Source organism: Falco cherrug, chromosome 5 (genome assembly GCF_023634085.1).
Source record: "Falco cherrug isolate bFalChe1 chromosome 5, bFalChe1.pri, whole genome shotgun sequence".
In the NCBI taxonomy this organism is placed as follows: domain Eukaryota; kingdom Metazoa; phylum Chordata; class Aves; order Falconiformes; family Falconidae; genus Falco; species Falco cherrug.
This window is the reverse complement of record NC_073701.1, coordinates 58,120,337-58,138,350: the sequence shown is the minus strand read 5'-3', so window position 1 is coordinate 58,138,350 and position 18,014 is coordinate 58,120,337. Positions and strand designations below refer to the sequence as shown.

Below are 18,014 nucleotides of genomic sequence, written 5' to 3'. Positions count from 1 at the left end.
ACAGTGGGGTCGGGCGGTGGCCCGTGCGGGGAACCGGCCCCTGGGCCTTCGTCCCCGGACCGCCCCGACGCGCCTGGCGTGGCGGTGGGCTACGCCGGGAGGGCTGGGCTCAGCTGGCGCCTGCCTCCCCCAGTGCCTGCGCGGGGGCGGGAGCGGCGGTGCGAGTAAGTGGATGTGCCTAACGATGTGCCTGCGGACGGCCCTACGGGCGGCGGCCTCCTCACTCGGGGGCGGGGTGGGTGAGCCGCCTCCCCGCAGCGGCTGGGTCGTTCCTGTGGCCGTAAAGGGCAGCCGGCGCGGCGGCTGGGGCGAAGGCAGCTGCTGGGGGGGGGGGCTCCGCCTCAGGCCTGGCCCCGCGCAACTGCTAAAAATACCAGCGTGCCCCACCGGGGTCGGGGGGCCGGGGGGCGAGGCGCCGGGCCCGAGCGCAGCAAACAGCTTTACCGTATCCTGAAATGAACCGTAGGTAGAGATAGAAACCCATGCAAGATTTATACATGCACATGAATTTGCTTTTAAACGGCACGTTAAGGCTTTCTGATGCAGCAAATGTATCGACCAAGTGTCTCTTTGTGGGCGGGAGGCCAAAGCCTCTAACAAACAGATTATAAACACCAAAGCACGGGTTTTGTGCCAACTTCAGCAGCCCTATTCATGTGAACTAAGTTACATGGTCTCTAAATGTTTGCAAGAAAACCAGCGTATAATAAAGTGCTTCCAAACGGATGTGGGAGCAGGTGATTAAAAAGGCACAACAAAAGCGTTCTATCAAATTCCTTCATTGCAGGGGTCTGGTAGTGTTTCATACGCTCAAGAGCTAGGAAACTGCCTTGCAAAACTGGATATCATTGCTTAATTGAAAGCAATCCTCACAAACCAATCCAAACTACTGCTGCATAACTTCTCTCTAGTGATCGTTTAGCGGTGAGAAAATCCATTGCGGTGCAATTTCCTTTTTCTCTGACAGTATCAATGCTCTGTTGTGTGAGAAAGAATAGAGGAAAGAACAAAGAGTGCATCCAGGAGAGCAAAGATCAGATTTCCCAAAGCAAGAAGCCTCACTACAGAACAGCATTACATTCACATACAAAATAGATTGGTTTTATTTTCTGCAGATGTAAATAAAGTAAATCTTTTTACTTGATCCAAATGTAAATAAAGGAAATGGGACAAGGTAAAAAATCAATGCAGATGCAATCTTCAGGAGTATCTTTTCTTTAAATAAATTCCCAGTTTTATTAGCACGTAAGTGGTTTCAGCAAGTTGCTATAAAAATCCTGTCTTGCTGGAAAGCAATGCTGGCTTCTGTCAGTCATGCCTTCTGTGTACAGGTGGGTAAGACGGGCTGGCATGTTAGTTATTCTTCTTTCAGGCTGAATAGAAGAAGGAGGTTAACACCAGGTTCAGATTAAGGTTGCCAGAGACAGTGGAAGCCAATGCTTATGAGTGCAAGCTGATTGCAGGGCCCAGCAGGTTGAAGCCTTCCTGGTAACTATGTGGAAGGAAGGCTGTCTTGAAAACTATTAGCAAAAAACCTTCCTGTTCTTGTAGCTTTTTACTTTTTTCAACAAAAGCAGGTTCTATCTACGTTCTTTATAAATACACAGGATTATACTGAAGAATACACCTGATTTGTACTTTTCTGTTCTTTTTTGAACAGAAAAGGTCCAGATACCAGTTACATACAATCAGAATCACTGAATGGTTTGTGTTAGAAGGGACCTTAAAGATCACCCAGTTCCAACCCCCCTGCCACGGGTAGGGAAATACATCTTACTAGTTAAAAGAGTACTTTCTGCGTGGGTGATTCTTCATCAATCTTAACTCAAGTGTATTATTGTACTGAACAGTGTGATGGAAATACAGGCTGTGTTCCAGTAAGAAAGAGAGCTGAAGGTTTGAAAAGGGTTACGAGAGAGGCATCCTGTGTGAAGTCCATGTGCTGAATGCACCTGACAGCGTAACTGTGAGCATTGTTTTTCTAACAGAGCACAGCAAAGTGTAAGACACAAACTGAAGCTTAATTCTAGCAGACCATTTCTCCAAGAATTGTCTGCCGTGGTTCAGGGTCAGAAGATGTATCTTCCCAGTGACAGTAGGTTGTTGTGAGTAACTACCGTATTCCATCATTTTTGTTTTCCTTTCTCTTATCTGGAACCTGTAATTACTGATTTTGTTGTATAAGAAGTCCTGTACCTCCTGAAACTTCAGCCATCAGTACTATATGAAATTAAAAGACTGATCTGGCTGAGAACAGGAAACTTTGTCAGAACTACCTGAGCTGTCACATTTCACTGTAATCTTACTAAAATCTGTCAAATTTCACCATAATCTTATTAAATTCTGCAGGTTTAACTATCTGTGATAGTTACCGAGTTATTTTGTTTTAATAGTGTTAAATGGGATTTTATTTCAGCATATTTCAGAAGAGAATGCCTCTTTTTCATGTAATTTGGTGTGCTTCCCCTTTTTAATAGCTTCCTAAAAATACTTTCACAGACTTTCTGTTGTAACTATGCTGCTAATTGCATCTGCATGAAAAATGCCTTTTGATACATATTTTCTATTTCACAAATAAACAACAATACCATGTATGTTATTATACCAAAATAAATTGCACCATTGTATCCATTGCTATTGCCTTTTATCATCCTTGGTAAGACTTTAAGCCTTTTACTTCACAGGTAGTGTCATCTCTGAAAGTGAAAATCATACGCTTCTTTGAGCTTCATTATTGAATGTCCTTATAAAAATGTTAGCTGTCTCAATTCCAGTGTAAACTTAAGTGCATGTAGTAGCTGTACAGAGGAGATACCGTAGTTGGTGAAACCTACAACAGCATGAACACCTCCCATGCCATTAACAACATGCAACTGATTTCTGGGATAATTATGAGTTTCCTGTAAATTACAAAGGTGGCAGTTGTTTTGCAGATAATGTTAGCCTTACATTTGCATTTGTTTTCCCTTGGGTGGTATTTCTGACCATTTGTAATACTTATGGTAAAATACTCTGATTTTATCAGAATCACTTGGAAAAGAAAAAGAGTACAAAATCTCATCTAAATAGTGTACAGTTGTGTAAGATCAAATGACTCCTTGAAACTGTATAGATGTCCATAAAACCAGGAAATCAGAACAGAGGAAAACAACAACAACAGAAAACCCAACACTTAAAATGAAGTTACTAATACTGTCTCAGTCAGGAAAGAGAGGTTCTCCAAATGAAATGTACATGTGCTTCTAATGCAACTGGTGCAAACATCCAGTCTAGATGGAGAGACAGTGAACACTGTTCTACTAAATGGCAATCACAGGTAACATCAACCTATCCATCAAAAATACAGTAGGTATATTTATCTAGGGTAAGATTAGTACCTTGGGTTGCTTAAATCATGATAATTCAGTAAAAACATTTAGAAATGTCAGTGTAATAAAAAGGCACGGTCTGCTCCAAAAGGAAAGGTGACTGTTCAGGTTCTGAAGATGAAGAATAATGATGAAGAGCAAAGCATGTGAACCTGAAGAGAGAAGAACAAATAATTCAGAAAGAACCTTGACCCAGAGGGACTTTTCTGAACTTGTTTTACCTGCTCACTCACTGCTGAGAGCCTCCATGTACCCATGGGTATGTACTTGACAGGTTCAGCAATGTCCTGGGAGGTTCTGTGCAGCGTGACATTTGTTTCTAATTTGTAGAAATAAGTAAAACATAGACTATGATTTTTAGCTGAGAAACAATGCCAGCAAGGGACAACTGTTATTTTTTTCTTGTAAAGAAAAATATTTTTATTTTTTACAAGTTAAGTTCTCCTTGTTTAAAAGGAATTGTCTGTAAATGTCATTCCCCCTCAGGGTAAGCACTTCTGAATCCTTTGCAACTTTGCATTATCTTTTTCATACATATTGCAATGCCGAATACCATTCCCATGTGATTCTGACAGATTCCCTCGCTGACAGGCAGCATCCTGGACGCATGCTGAGAACAGCAAGCAGCATGCTGCTCCACCATTCATTCAACCCCTACTCTTGGCACTTTCACTTGCAGAAGCAGAGGCTCTGTTCTGGCTCTAAATATTCTGTTCGGTGTTTCTTTTTCTCCAGCTCTCCCTGGAATGAACATCCCTAAAAGTTAAAGGAAAGTAAAGGAAAACTGGGATGAAAGCAAGAGGGAAACTTGAAGGCAAGGTGGACTGATCAGCATGCCTATAGCAAGCTCAGAGAGATATGCTGGAAATGTAAAAAAAAAAAAAAAAAAAAAAAAAAAAAAGAATAAAGGAAGGACTCAAGAAGTTGGGTAAATGCTTTATTAATTTATTGCTATTCTGCCATTCCCTGGTAAAAGAAGAAAAGGAGAGAGAATAATGATCTGGGATAAGAATGAGGAGGAAGTTCAAGTTTTCCTTGTTTTCTCCCTGCTATTTAAGTTCTTGCTCTCATTTTCATGCCTAAAATTTTTCCCCAGGTGCCTCAGTTTTGGAAAATTTGCCCATTATCTTGATACACTTGACAGATTAGTGTATGTTTTTAAAGCCACCCATCTAAGTCACTGCAGTTCTTGCTGTATTAATAATTAAGCTATAATAATAATAATTATAGTAATCATAATTCTTGTGTTCTCTGACAATGTTACTCAAAATGATGTGTGGATGTGCCATATGTGTTATAGAAAATAAAACACTTAAGATGTAAAATACTTAAATGAGGCACGTGTCATCCACAAGGATGTCTTTTCTCAGAATGGCATAGCTTCAGTCCAGGTATTCCCAAGTTTGACTAACTAACTGTTCTTACACACCATTTCACTTTCCACAGGCCTTCAACGTGAATTTTAGTTAATTAGGACTTGCAGCAAAGACCATGAAGACAGAATGCATTGCACTACTTATTTTGGGGCAGAATGCAGCATATAACAGGGATGGAAGATAGGGAGATTTCATTGACGCATTAGAACAAATTGGTATTCTGGGGAAACTACACAGAATCTCAAAGTAATGAAGGACAGACAGAGGCTGTTGTAACTCCTTTCAGTGTTAATCCATGATCCTACTCTTCAGCCCTATGTGGGGGCCCTGAGAGCGACCCTGCTCCGGGAAGTTTGGCTACTGGGTCTCAGGGCCAGCATAGAGCACCTCGGTGACAATCCCTTTCTTCTGGGAAAAGCCCCCAGAAGAAACACAATATGAATTGTTGGGCCCTCAGGTGCTGCAAATGCGAGGTGAGGGTTTTGTGGAGCATTTGTCAGTATTCCAGCAGGTGGTCTGAAGGTTTCATTTACGAGGATTAGTCCTCCTAGTTGGCAACCAAGGTGAAATCAGAAGAGGGTACTGAGAATAAATGCATTACAAGGGCATCTATATTGTTTTGTATTTATATTAACAGCAAGAAGTGAGCAAGAGGAATAAAAAAAAATCACTAATGAGAAGAAATGTACTATAAATAGCATTTCTGAAGCCTGCATAGACAATTTGAAAGGCTGAAATATAAAAATAATATTCTAGATTCTATTTAATAATCATAAATATAGTGTAAAAGTACACATGGGGCCCTATAACTTGTTTTGAAGATACTGTAACCTGTATAAAAATTATTAACAACTTGGACGCAGAGAACCTTGAATGCATCATTTTAACTGGTAAAACTCAAGAAAGGGACTTTGCTGGGTATCAATGAAAGACTAGCAAACAAACCAGAAAATTAGTTTTAATTCCTCCATAGAAACTTGTCTGTATTTTCTGTACAGTTGAGAAGGAGAGGAAATGGTGTGACGGTCCATTGAGAAAGTCTCTATTGGAGGACCTGGAGGCTGGCTATGAACTATCAGCTGAATTTCAGGGATGCCTCATCTTACATTTCTTAAAACAAATGGTAGTGCTCACAGCATGAGGCAGTTTGGGTGTGAACTTAATGCTTGAATGAATCATGGCATTGGAGATGGTTTCCTAGGCATCAGGGTCATAAATATGGGCAGAAAAAACACATTTCCCGTTACTAGAATCATAGCATCATACCATAGATTGGGTTGGAAGCGGCCTTTAAAGGTCACCTAGTCCTGATTTGAGGAATCAGTCACCAATATTCGAGTGAGCGGAGATTGTCTTTATCCGGCAGCGCTGGGTGCCTGGGGGATCGCTCCACCAAAGTCATGCACACTGAAGGGACTTTTCAGTCCCTCCTTTATACAAGCTACTCATACCTATTCATTAGTTTTCCAGGAAATCGTTTACATATTCATTACAATTCTGAGAATTCATTTACATACCTTGTGCCTGCGCAATGTCCTTGAGGAGTTGTCTCTGCGCAGACTCTATTCCTTAGCAGCCATGTTTAAAGTCTTCCTCTTCACCACGTTGCATGTACAACAGGAATCTAAGACCAAATGTCCCTTCCAAAGATAACCAACCCAAGGACTTAACAGTCTGTACATCCGTCATGTTGACAATAAGGGTCCTTGGACATTTCCCGACTTTTAACTAAACATAGGTGCGTCATCCTTCAGGTAAGTGGTACAGCATTCACTATTCAGTCCAACCCCCTGGCAATGAGCAGGGACATCTGCAACTAGATTGTGTTGCTCAGAGCCCCTGACCTTGAATGTTTCCAGGGATGGGGCATTTACCCACCCCTCTGGGCAACCTGTTCCAGTGTTTTAACGCCCTCATCATAAAAAATGTCTTCCTTCTATCTAACCTGAATCTACCTTCTTTTAGTTTAAACCCGTTACCCCTTGTCCTATCACAACAGGTTCTGCTGAAAAGTCTGTCCCCATCTTTCATATAAACCTTCTTTAAGTATTGGAAAGCAGCAATAAGGTGTCCCCAGAGCCTTCTCTTCTCCAGGCTGAGCGACCCCAACTTTCTCAGCCTGTCCTAATAGGAGAGGTGCTCCAGCCCTCTGGTCATAGTACTAGTGAATGAGCCGATTTCACAAAGGAAGAAAACTTTTTTCTTACAAGGAAAAGTGGAAATCATTATTTGGATACCTCCAATAAGAGCTTGTAAGGCTAGAAAAATCACAACTTCATTATTTAGAAAAGAAAGATAAAGAAGTAACTTGTGCTAAATGCCCTACCTTGATGAGTAGGAGCAGAAATTAAGTTTAAAAAAAGAGAGGGAAGACAAGGGAAGTAGAAAGCAATTAGCAGTCATTTAAGATAATGACAGGCATGATATGATCAGGGCAGCCAAACAGTAGAGGGTAAACCCACTGCTTATGAAGTTTATAGACTATTAAGTGTTGCAGTTACAAAGGCCAATACCTCCCTCCCCCAAAAGTCTGTTTACTAGACACATGCTATAACAATGTTAAGAATGAAAACATTAAAAAAGCAGAAGTGCTCATTTTAGACACATACTGGCAGACCAGGGAAATTCCAGAGGAAGGCAGAACTGGTAATCTTACACCAAACCTAAAAAAGTAAAAACGGGGCCCCATGCAAACACAAACTACCCAGACTAGTATCAGTCCTTGGCAAACATTGTTTAAACGATCATGCCAATGTTTTCAAACACAAAAGACAGATTGAGGTACAGACCCAGCAAGTCTGTGTTTACTTCCTAGGGTGTATAAAGGATGAAACTTTCCACCAGAGTAACTTGCTGCAGTGCGGTGGAGCAGAAGATGGGGAAGTCAGTGGGACCATAGGTTCCTGCAGACTCTGCTCCGGGTGAGAGTGATCCCCAGTGAGATCTTGCAGGGTGCTGACTGCCAGTCAGCTACAGCAGCAATGATGAAGGAAAGGTTCTGTACTTACTGGCTGATCAGCCAATAAATTTTCCAAGAGGTCCTATAGTGGAACGGGAACGTGGAAGGCAAGCGTGGGTGCTAACAGAGTTCCTCATGGACATCCTGAAGCCTATCTGTTCCAGTGCTGCTGAGCTGCAGTTAAGCAGTGATAATCATGTGGGTGAGGAAAGGAATGAGCTTCTCTGAGCAAAACTAGTCTGCTTTGGATCATGGTAAGCTTACTTAATCAACTATGTATCTTCATCCAAATCATCATCAACCAGCCTGTTCACAGACCAACTCTTCGTTAATGATAATTGCCTGTTGCACATAGGCTATTACAGCCTCCACGCGCACAAGCCTTGATACACCCATCCTCACCGTGGCACTCATACCTTCAGCTGTGGGGAGGAGCAGATGATGACACAGAGAAAAGTAATGACACAAAAGAACAGCTAACAATTAAATGAAGAATGTGAATGTTATGTATGCCAGTCAACAAAGTCTAATGGAAAAACAGGTCTCATCAGAGAAAACTGAGATGACATTACAGGCTTGGCTCTTAGAAGGTAACGTCATAGCTGTACTAATTTTTTAAGGTGCTTGACTTAGCATCACATGTCAATGATCAGAAAAAATGATGAAGAACTGGATGAGCTGTATAAAGTAGCTGTTGGTGAGACAATCACCTTTGAAAACCGATGTTTCCTTTGGGGCTTCTTGTGTTTCCTAAATGGCCTGGAAAGTAAATGTGAAATCAGTGCTAATCAAACCTGATGTTCCACTCTCAGTGTGATAAACACTGATAAGAATAAGGCAGCCAGAAAGAACTGTGTGAAAAGCTATGTCCTGAAAAGTTGGAACATTGTAAAGGATTTAAAAGTGATAACATTTAGGCAATGTAAGGGATACAAGAGTCAAAACCTAACAAATATCTCAGTATATGGCTGCAGCACAAGGGCTGAGGTAAATTCCTATATACGAAATAAGAAATTAACAAAGGGATTATTTTATTTCATTGTATAGCCATGATAAAACTGATATTGGAATTTGGCACACGGTTTAAAAATAGGGCAAAGAGCAAGAAAGGGCTCGCTTCGGTCAGCTCATCAATGCTTTGGCAGGGACAGGCACAAGGAAAGAACTAATAGCAGGAATCCAAAGCCAGGCATGTTCAGATTGAAAATGAAACACAATTTTTAAAACCAGGATAAACTACCAAGTGAAGCAAATGATTCCTCATCTTCTGGCAGCTTTGCGTGAGGGTTGATGGGGAGCCTGATGGCATGGCTTTGGCCAGACACAGATTGTATTTCAGGCAGTCACCAGGCCCAGTTCACAGGAGACTGACCATCTCTGTCAGCTCTGAAACTTAATAATAATATTCAAACAATTTAATTTATTTTTTCAATATTGTATTTATCATGTTTATTGCTGAAAAAAAGCCATTCAGAATTATTAATGGCCCAAATGAGAATCAGGTCTCACAGAAGTGTAATGTATTCATCTAAGACTTTTAAAATGTGGAGGAAAACTTGCATTCTAAACATATACTTCCTAGGATATTAGTTTTGCATTCTAAACATATACTTCCTGGGAATGAGTGGAGCAATCCTAGGACTACATTGTATGGTTTAAATTGAAGCAGTTTATCCTAAATCAGCCTTCAAAACAAGGACAAAAACCAATAAGCCATTTTTAATAGTATCATTCAATTCCTACCACTGATATAAAACTTAGTTCTGCATTGTTAAGACACATAAATTTTATAGGTTTTTTTTTTTTCCTTTGTAAAGTGTTTAAGTGCTTTGCAGTATAGATACTGGCAATGAGCAAGTAAACAAATAAGCAACAACAATTACATACTCAGTTATCTCTCCTGTTCAGTCCTGCATTCAAAATATTGTACAAAGGGCAAGTGACTGGACACCAGGATTATCATGTTAACTCTTAAAGCAAGTGCTTTCATTTCTACTGACTGAAGAAATAAAATAGAATCAGCCAGTCTATTCCTTCCCCTTGTCATATCTTCCCTTAGAAATTTCTCATTTACAACCAGCTCTTCTTTTAATTATACTAAGTAACGCAGTTTCAACAGAGTCATGTGGACACAACGGGAAAAAGAGTATAGTTTATTAAGGGCAATTGCATATTACTGTCAGAAGAGCCCATCCCATAAAAACAATCATCATCTTGCTGCTTTGACCAATGAAGTATTTTCTTTCAAAATGCAAAACCTCTTGTTGCTAGAAGTGGAAAGCTGTAGTGATAGAAGTATTGGTCTCATTTTCTGTCTAGAAAAATGCTTAAGTATGACTCTGGCCCCCAGGCCTGAGGTGGCTGATGCTCCAGGGCAGTATGAAGGGCTGGCAGGGTTACACCAGTCACTTCAGTTCTGCAAGAACCAAGAAACCTCCTGTGCTAAGTGAGAAGATGCTTAACATGAGCGGTCCTGTTGGGTTCCAGGTTGCTCGATTAGATTAGGAATATGTTTTTGAGAACCACTTTGTTACAAGTGACAGCAGTGATGAGTTTCTGGCCCAAATCCTCCACCTGCTGTGAGTGAGAGCACTACACCAAGTTGCTGTTGCACTGTACGGCAGAGGAGGCTGCCTGCCTCTTGAGGTGGCAGTTAGCCATCATTAAACATTTAATCATTAGCATCACTAAACAGTTGAAAGCTTCCTTGTTATATTGTTTAATCTTGTACTTTTAAACCCACCCACCCCCCCCAGTTATTTTTCTGAACATTAGACTTCTGTGTGAGTACAATTCTTCAAGTCTGCAATGGACACAAGTTTAAAAAGACAGACAAATATATTGAGGTTATATGCAAATACCCCGTGAGGAATTGTGGCACTGAAAATCTTGGGTTGAAAAGGGAGGACTCATCTTAATTTGAGGTTATTGGGTGACCTGTGAGGTGCCAGGAAACATGCTGACCCAGTGACTGCTGTAGGGCTGTGGACAGGGCTGGCACGGAGACGGTGTAGCCACAACCAACACCCTGCGCTTAGCAAGGGGGTTTTACCTCTAAGATCTTTTTTTATAAAGTGAGAATTGGAGACTGCTTATAATTGGCTTACTTGGAATAAATTCTGAAAGAATAATTACATTCCCCCCAACTTGGCGAGTGTTTCAGTAAGCCCTGATAATGCTCCCAAAGCTTGCTGGGCCAGGCAGACTGCGCTACTTTTCCAGCAGATGAGGGGAAAGAAGGAGCTTGCATTTTATCTGAAAAACATGATCCTCTCATTTCCTTCATCTGAAGCTCTACCTGAATCTACCTGAATCTAATGTAAAACAGTTTATGTGTGATGTTAGTTGAATGTACTTCAGAAAAAGCGACTAGTAACACCATCAACAGCAGTTCTCCTAGGACCTCAATTTTTTTAAATTAGTGGATCCATGGTTAGGGATTCTCTGGAGTATTTTGGTAGATTTGTTTTTCCCTTGTGGAAACACTGATGGCCACAAGACATATCGCTGTGTTCGTTAACATACCAATACAAATTTAGCTTTGATTCAAAATACCATTGCATTCTTGGTTAATACATTCTTTCCGTGAATACAGGGGTGGGAGCTTGGTAAGGTTTAATAAACAGTACTTACTACAAACAGAAACATGAAGAAGGGAAATAAGCTGTGTGTGTGTTTATAACTCCAATTATTAGTTGTGAATTGACCAAAAGGACTTTTTCTTTACTGCCAGTGTCTGTTCCCCACGATGAAAGAAGCCCCTGCTCAGGCAGGAGGAGGAGGCGGCAAGGTGAGTGAGCCAGCTTTTCTGCTCCCCAACCCACCATGCTCAGTGCCAGTCCTGTTTGCTCAGCTCAAGAAATATTGCAGACAGGGAAGGAGGGTTTGCTGCAAGCCAGAGGGACATGGTCATGTGTTATTCTCTTTGAACTATATGCTGCTCTTCAGAATGAAAGTTCATATCAGGATCAGATTGTAATCCTGAATTTTCTCACAGAGTAGCCTTTGCTGACTGAACAGAACTAGCTGCTTGCCTCACCTGGCAAGGCACAGAAATCATGGCTAGTGTGAGTAATACTAATAAAACTTTATTTTATTCTTGATGTTTTGTAATCAAGCTGGTTTCAACTTGTTCATTCACATAAAATATGCATGCCATTTCAAACAAAAGGTGGAAAGAGCCTTTAACAACCAACAATGTCTGAGCTTGGTTTTATGTCGGCTGTTCTGCACCTTCTTGTCTCATGTAACAGTAAACATTAATTTAAGTGGTGGCACTTTCTCATCTGTCTTGTCCTTACCACATGAGGACGACTGCAAGGGGAATGCTGTGAATCTCCAAGAGCGACAGGCACAAGGCTAGGTTCGGTCATCTTTACCTTTCAGGTGGTGAAAGTATGATAGGAGTCTTAAAATGCTGATAATAGGAGGCACTTCTGAGCTCCCAGCTCTGTCAAGCCTTACTTCTTGACTCCTGAGCTCCCTAGGTGAACAGCAGTGATTGAAGTAATGATATGAACTCTGAAGCCTCAGGAAATTCAGTCTCTAACTAAGGTGAGTTAAGAAACGTCCACTACGTGCAGGTCAGCTCCTGAATGTCCAGGCCAATTCTTTTACTTCAGGTTGATTCTTCTTTCAAGGCATCTAGTGCTGGCCAGTTTCCAGGAGGGATGCTGAGACTTCTGCTCTGATTCGATGGTGTATTTGATGGTTCCTAGAAAAGCTGGTGTCTCTACATGTGTTTGACAAAGAAACAATGCAAGAACCATGAACACAGAGAAGGGGAACAGTGTACTTTTGCATGGCTGGGAGATGGGAATCGCAGGCAACAAGTTAGTGCCTTGAAGCCTCAGGGTCCAGTTTGGTGGCTTCCTGCTTCACTTTTGTACAGGACAGCTCTTGCTGCTGTTAAAGGAAGAGATGAGAGGAGTTGGAGAATAATCCTATTTCAATGGAGGCATTCTAGAAAAAGATCTGAAGTTACATGTGATGATGAGTTTTCCATTTCTCTTCCCATTGAGCTGTGATTGTGAATTCTCCAAGGAAATATGAACGATTTTTCGACTTTTGTTTTTCCCCACAGTCTGTCAACATCATTAAGGAAGATGTGAAGGAGATCCTCTATCAGTATAAACCGCTTGTTTAAAAGGTGAAGGCTGAAATTACCTGTGTATCTGAACTGACTCGTTCCATGGGGAGACATAAAACAATTGGTGATGTTCTTCAACACAATGACATGGTCTCTCTGATGCTACAAGTATGCTGTGATGTCACTTACTCTCCACACTTTTCCATGCATTGTGTGACAGTTTTCACTGACCAAAGGTAGAACAGACCTTCCTGTCTTCAAGGCAGCAATGCCTGTACCTACAGTGTGAGAGCTTTGGAGAGCAGCACTGCAGAGGAGGTGCTGCTGGTGGAGGTCATGGGTCCAAGCAGATCAGGAATGGGAGCAGTAAAATAGGGTTCACACAACTGGATGGTTTGTGATTTTGGCTTAGCTACAAAGGGAAAAAATGGCTTCATTGAGCTTTTTAGGAAATGGTCTTTATTTTGTCAAAATGAAGTTAACTGGTCTGTAAAAGTTAACACTGAAAAGAGGACAACTCATTAGGTAACATGTTCCATTAAGCATTCCCCAGCTTTCTTCTTTGACCTATGCTTCTGTACAAAGTATGGGAACTTCACCGACAGATAAAACAAGCAGACACCACTGAAGCATGGTGAGAGGAAGCTACAGCACCTCCAGTGCAGAGAAGATAACGCTGTAAAATTTAACCCACCAGAACACTTATGAGTGAGACAGACTGTAGTAACCCAGCACGCAAGTCATCTACAGGATAGTGCCCACCCCTACTCTTTTCACTGAGCTCCACAAGATCTTTCAGTGCAACAACCCATATATGTCTTCAGTATCAGACACATCTCTATAAACAGCAGAATGAATTCAGCACTGAGGAACGTGGCTATCAAGTAACCAGCCGGAATCTCTTGGGTTTCTATCATGCTTACCTCGGTCCTCACATCAGTACAGCCAAATTGACCCAGGTGACACCAGTCTGCCAGGTTACCACCCTCTGCCGCCTCCCTTTGTGTAAATTATTACACAAGGGTCCTCGGTTACGGGAGGCTATTCCATGTAAGAGAAGACAGTGCTCATCTGCACAAATATGGGTGTATTCAGGTAGCCAACAGGCCTCTCTGCAAGCAGAGTTAAATGGCAACTCCCTCAGGACACAAAGCACACAGACCTGGAGCAATAATGGAATATGGCTTAAATTCTTCTAATGACAAATTCAAGGCAAACAAGTGCTTCCTTCAGTAAGCTGTGCTGCTGTCAACGGGCACCAGCTGACAACTCTGTGCTTTGTAAAAGAAAAATATTTTGCTTTTTATCATGTAAAACAGAGGACGGGATGAGCTAAGGGAGCAAGACAGAGTACATTTGCATAGCTGTAGGAAAATAACAAGCTGATTGAAAAACCATGCAAGATCTGTGCAATGTTAAGGGTAGGTCTTAGATTGCTACTTATCATTAAATTTACTTTGCTGCAGCCTGGTGGTGTGATACCACATGGTGGAAGTGGGTGAACATAAGTAAGCCGTTCCACGGAGCTCTCCCACCACCAAGCAAATCCCAGTGCTTCAGGAAGAAACACTGCAGAGACAACAGATTTCTTGCTAAAGTAGCATAACATGAAAGGCACTTTCTGGTGTCTGGGGATGCCAGTGTTTTCAGTGGGATATATATAAAACTGAAATATAGATCACCTTCATCGTTTAATTGATGAGATATTTTATAAGACTGCATAGTCTTGTCACTTGTCTGCCACGTGATTCATGTATGGTTAAATGGCTGTTATGCATCAATAAACCTCACCAATACTCACAATGGGAATATTGTCACTCACAAATTAGACACACCATTTTGAGAGTCGCTCCTTGTTCAGATATATTTCTAGGCTCATGTAACTGGCCAGGTCACGAAGTTCCCAAAGCCAAAACATACTGTTGCCATCAAGTAGTCTGACCTCCTCTCTAATTTAATTTTGATGTGTTCCCTGACCAATTCTCATATGAATTACAGCTTATCTTTTAGACATATATTCAATCATGCTTTCAGCTTTTTATCTGTGTAATTATAGTCACTCTCTAAATGTCCACTTCACTGGGAGGACTTAGTTTCTTTTCAGTCTGGATTGCTTTAGTACTACGTAATTTAAAGCAGTTTTACTACACCCAGGTTTTGAGTGCAGCAATTTTAAATAGCCCACTCACATTCATGTCTATAAAACCTTACACTACTGAAATGCTTTTTCTGAGCCTGAAAATAGGCATCAGGGTTGGGAAGACCTGAGCCGATGGGAGTAATAATGCAACCATTTTGAATTAGTTACATCATCTTTGAAGGTAAAGCACAGTTTATCGAAGATAAAACGGATTACCTCAATCCTGCAACCGTGCATGCACTTACTGAACTTTACTCACATGAGCAGGGCCCACATGCAGAGGAGGTGACGCAGAGGAGCACGCTGCCCGCAGCTCGCAAGGGTGTTCAGCGTCTGCTTGACTTTAAACAACAGCAGCCCACCCCTTGGTTACTAGTACTTCAGTGGGACTACTCTTGAGTTTAAAAGTATTGTGTGCTTAAATGTTTTGCTGGCTAGTATCTTGCTGCTTTTCACTTAGCGGGGTCAAACAGCGATGAAGTAGGGCTGTGCTGGAATTGCCTGATGCTGCTAGCCTTGGCAAACTACAACAGCGTTATTGACTGTGCAAAGACTTGTACAAACACTGTGCTGGGAACCAGGTGCAGGAAAATAACCCTGCTGAAAACTTTGATCAATCTGTGACACTTCAAATGCGGCTTTAGCATAGTAGAGATAAAACTGCTCTCGTTGTCACAAGGACTGTCTACAAAAATACAAAAATACTAAGCAGACTATTTCTTACTAAAGACAGAACAATTTAAGTGCAGATGGTTTGGCAAAGTTAATTTATTTTTCTGCCTTTCAGCTTTCCCATCTGGGAAAAAAAAAAGAAAAAAAAAAAAAAAGGAAGCAGCCTATTCTAGGTGCTCTTGGGTAGGGAAATAAAATAATCCTGGTGCAGATGTGTCTCTGTTGTGTCCTGATATGGTCTCACACAGGACTGATGCTTTGATTCTGCAGAAGATGCCGAGCTGATTTTTTTAGGATTGCCTTCAAATCTAAAGGTATCTCTTTACATTAAACTCTTGTCAGACAAGGGTACCTTAGCACTCCTCAGCATACTTAATGCAGAAGTGGAGCTCAGCTTTCTGGAACTTTCAGCCCTAGCTGTCAGCTTTTGTTGGTTTACATGTCACTTTTCCCTAAACCTGGATGGGAAAGGAGGCATCATAGGCCCCAGAGGACATAAAAAAGTATTTTTATACCGCTACTTGCTCCAGCAAAGAGAAAATAATTGCACGGAACAGATCAGTCTGTGCCATGCACAGAAGAGTGGACACCAACTTTGTATCTGCTGCTATGAAAAGAGTCACTGTTCTGCAGTTCCCCTTAATTCACATTCACGAGGATCGGAGAGTAGCTGCGGACTCCAGTCCAGGAGCTAGGGCAGGGAAACAGGGAAAGAGAGAGAGGAAACTGGAATGAAAGAAACTGGATTCTTCAGAAAATGGCAGAAAATAAACAGGAGAGGATATTTAACAATTTAAAAAATCCTTTAATGATTACAATTGCAAAGAACTAGGGACAACAACCCCAAAATTGCATACGTGCAGGCATTATTTTTGGACTTGCAAATTCCGTGAAGACATACGTGGGCATAGACTGATACCTATACATCACTATCACAATCGTTTTCCTCTTACCTTCTAGCTTAAATACCAAAGTAGAGCTGCTGTAAGCAAGTGCATAAAGACATTATTTAAGGGTATTTAAGCGGTATCACAGATTTAACAGTAATTTTCAATAACTTTAACTCCATCTAAATTTTTAAAACTTCTTTTGGGATTGAATTTTTAATGTTTGATGTTTGGACAAAGAGTATGAGTAACCTTTGAAAAAAATGTTATCCTGGTAATGATGTGAAGAAAATCACTAATGTAAAATGTCCTATTCCTTTCTTAAAAAATAAGTTATTAAAAAAAAGTGTTTAAAAAAGCTGAATTTTAACTTCAGCAAATGGCTAGTTCTCAAAGAGAACACTCCTGACAGTTTTAATTTTTGAAAATTAGGGTTTTGCTGTCACAGTATGTACAAATGTCAGCAACAGCTAAATGTTAACATGTTTCATTCTTCAGAACAATTCTTAAATGCTGAATATCAACATTAACATGTGCCTGCTGGAATTCAGGCTGCCATTAAATGATATGCTCATTTGTGTTCCTTAATGTGAAATAAGATGTTGCATTAAATAATTTCTTCTTTTCAGTTTGGCTATTTACTTACAAAATTCTTAAGCCCTTGCTTTTCTCTTAAGGCAGAAAATGGTTTGGCAGCAGCAGGTTTTAGCTTGTTAAGTGATAACGTGCAATGTTTACTTCTTTCAGTAAAAGCAGTATTCTCAAAAATCTCAAGAAAACAGAGGGTAGCAACACTGGTCTGTTAAAATGAAAATAACCAATAATTCAGGGGAAAAATATGACATAGAACATCTCTTTCACTTCAAATGTGCCAAACAGCAGGAGTGAAATGTAATCTCTTGGCTATGAAAATACTGACATTCTCTAACAACAAGAAATTTGTGGCAAAAGTCACTAGATGAGGCTGGAGAACATTTTGGGTTGGAGAATATTTAAATCAAGCCCTTATGTATTTTGTGAATTAGGACTTTATTCTCCTTCTAAAAATGGATTACAAGCTCACACAAGCCATGCAGTGCACGGGGCCTGCATTCCTGGGATTGCATGGAGGGCTGGAGGCAGGAGAACAGTTCGCCTAAGTACACTTTAAGAGTACAAGTCTATAAAGTGGAGCATGTTGTAATCGAGTGAGAGCTTGCATTCCAGTACAAAAACATTGGCAGGGAAGAACCACGCAAGGCGGTTTCAAAACTACACATGGGTTTATCATTGCCTCTGTCCTCTTGATTTTTTTATATCTTAAGAACAAAAATACTTTCTCACATAGAACAGCAAGTGAAGACAGATGACTAGAAGTTTTTCATTGTCAAAAAAGCCCAAAATATATAGTAAAAACCTGGCTTCATTAGAGATAAAATAGGAAAAGGAAAGGCATCTAAGCTTAACATCTAGATTACAACCTTATTTCAGGTGAATTCTGAACTCAAGTGAAGTATATATTAATCCACTCTAAACCAAACCCA

At 40.8% G+C, this 18,014-nt stretch overlaps 1 long non-coding RNA gene across 1 annotated transcript; it reads left to right on the top strand.

Moving 5' to 3' along the window:
• Positions 1 to 16: 16 nt before the first annotated feature.
• LOC129736108 (uncharacterized) lies at positions 17 to 15,191 on the top strand. The gene is made up of 3 exons (XR_008732278.1): positions 17 to 2,105; positions 11,437 to 11,493; positions 12,787 to 15,191. It is a non-coding gene; the product is annotated as an uncharacterized LOC129736108 (long non-coding RNA).
• Positions 15,192 to 18,014: the final 2,823 nt, after the last annotated feature.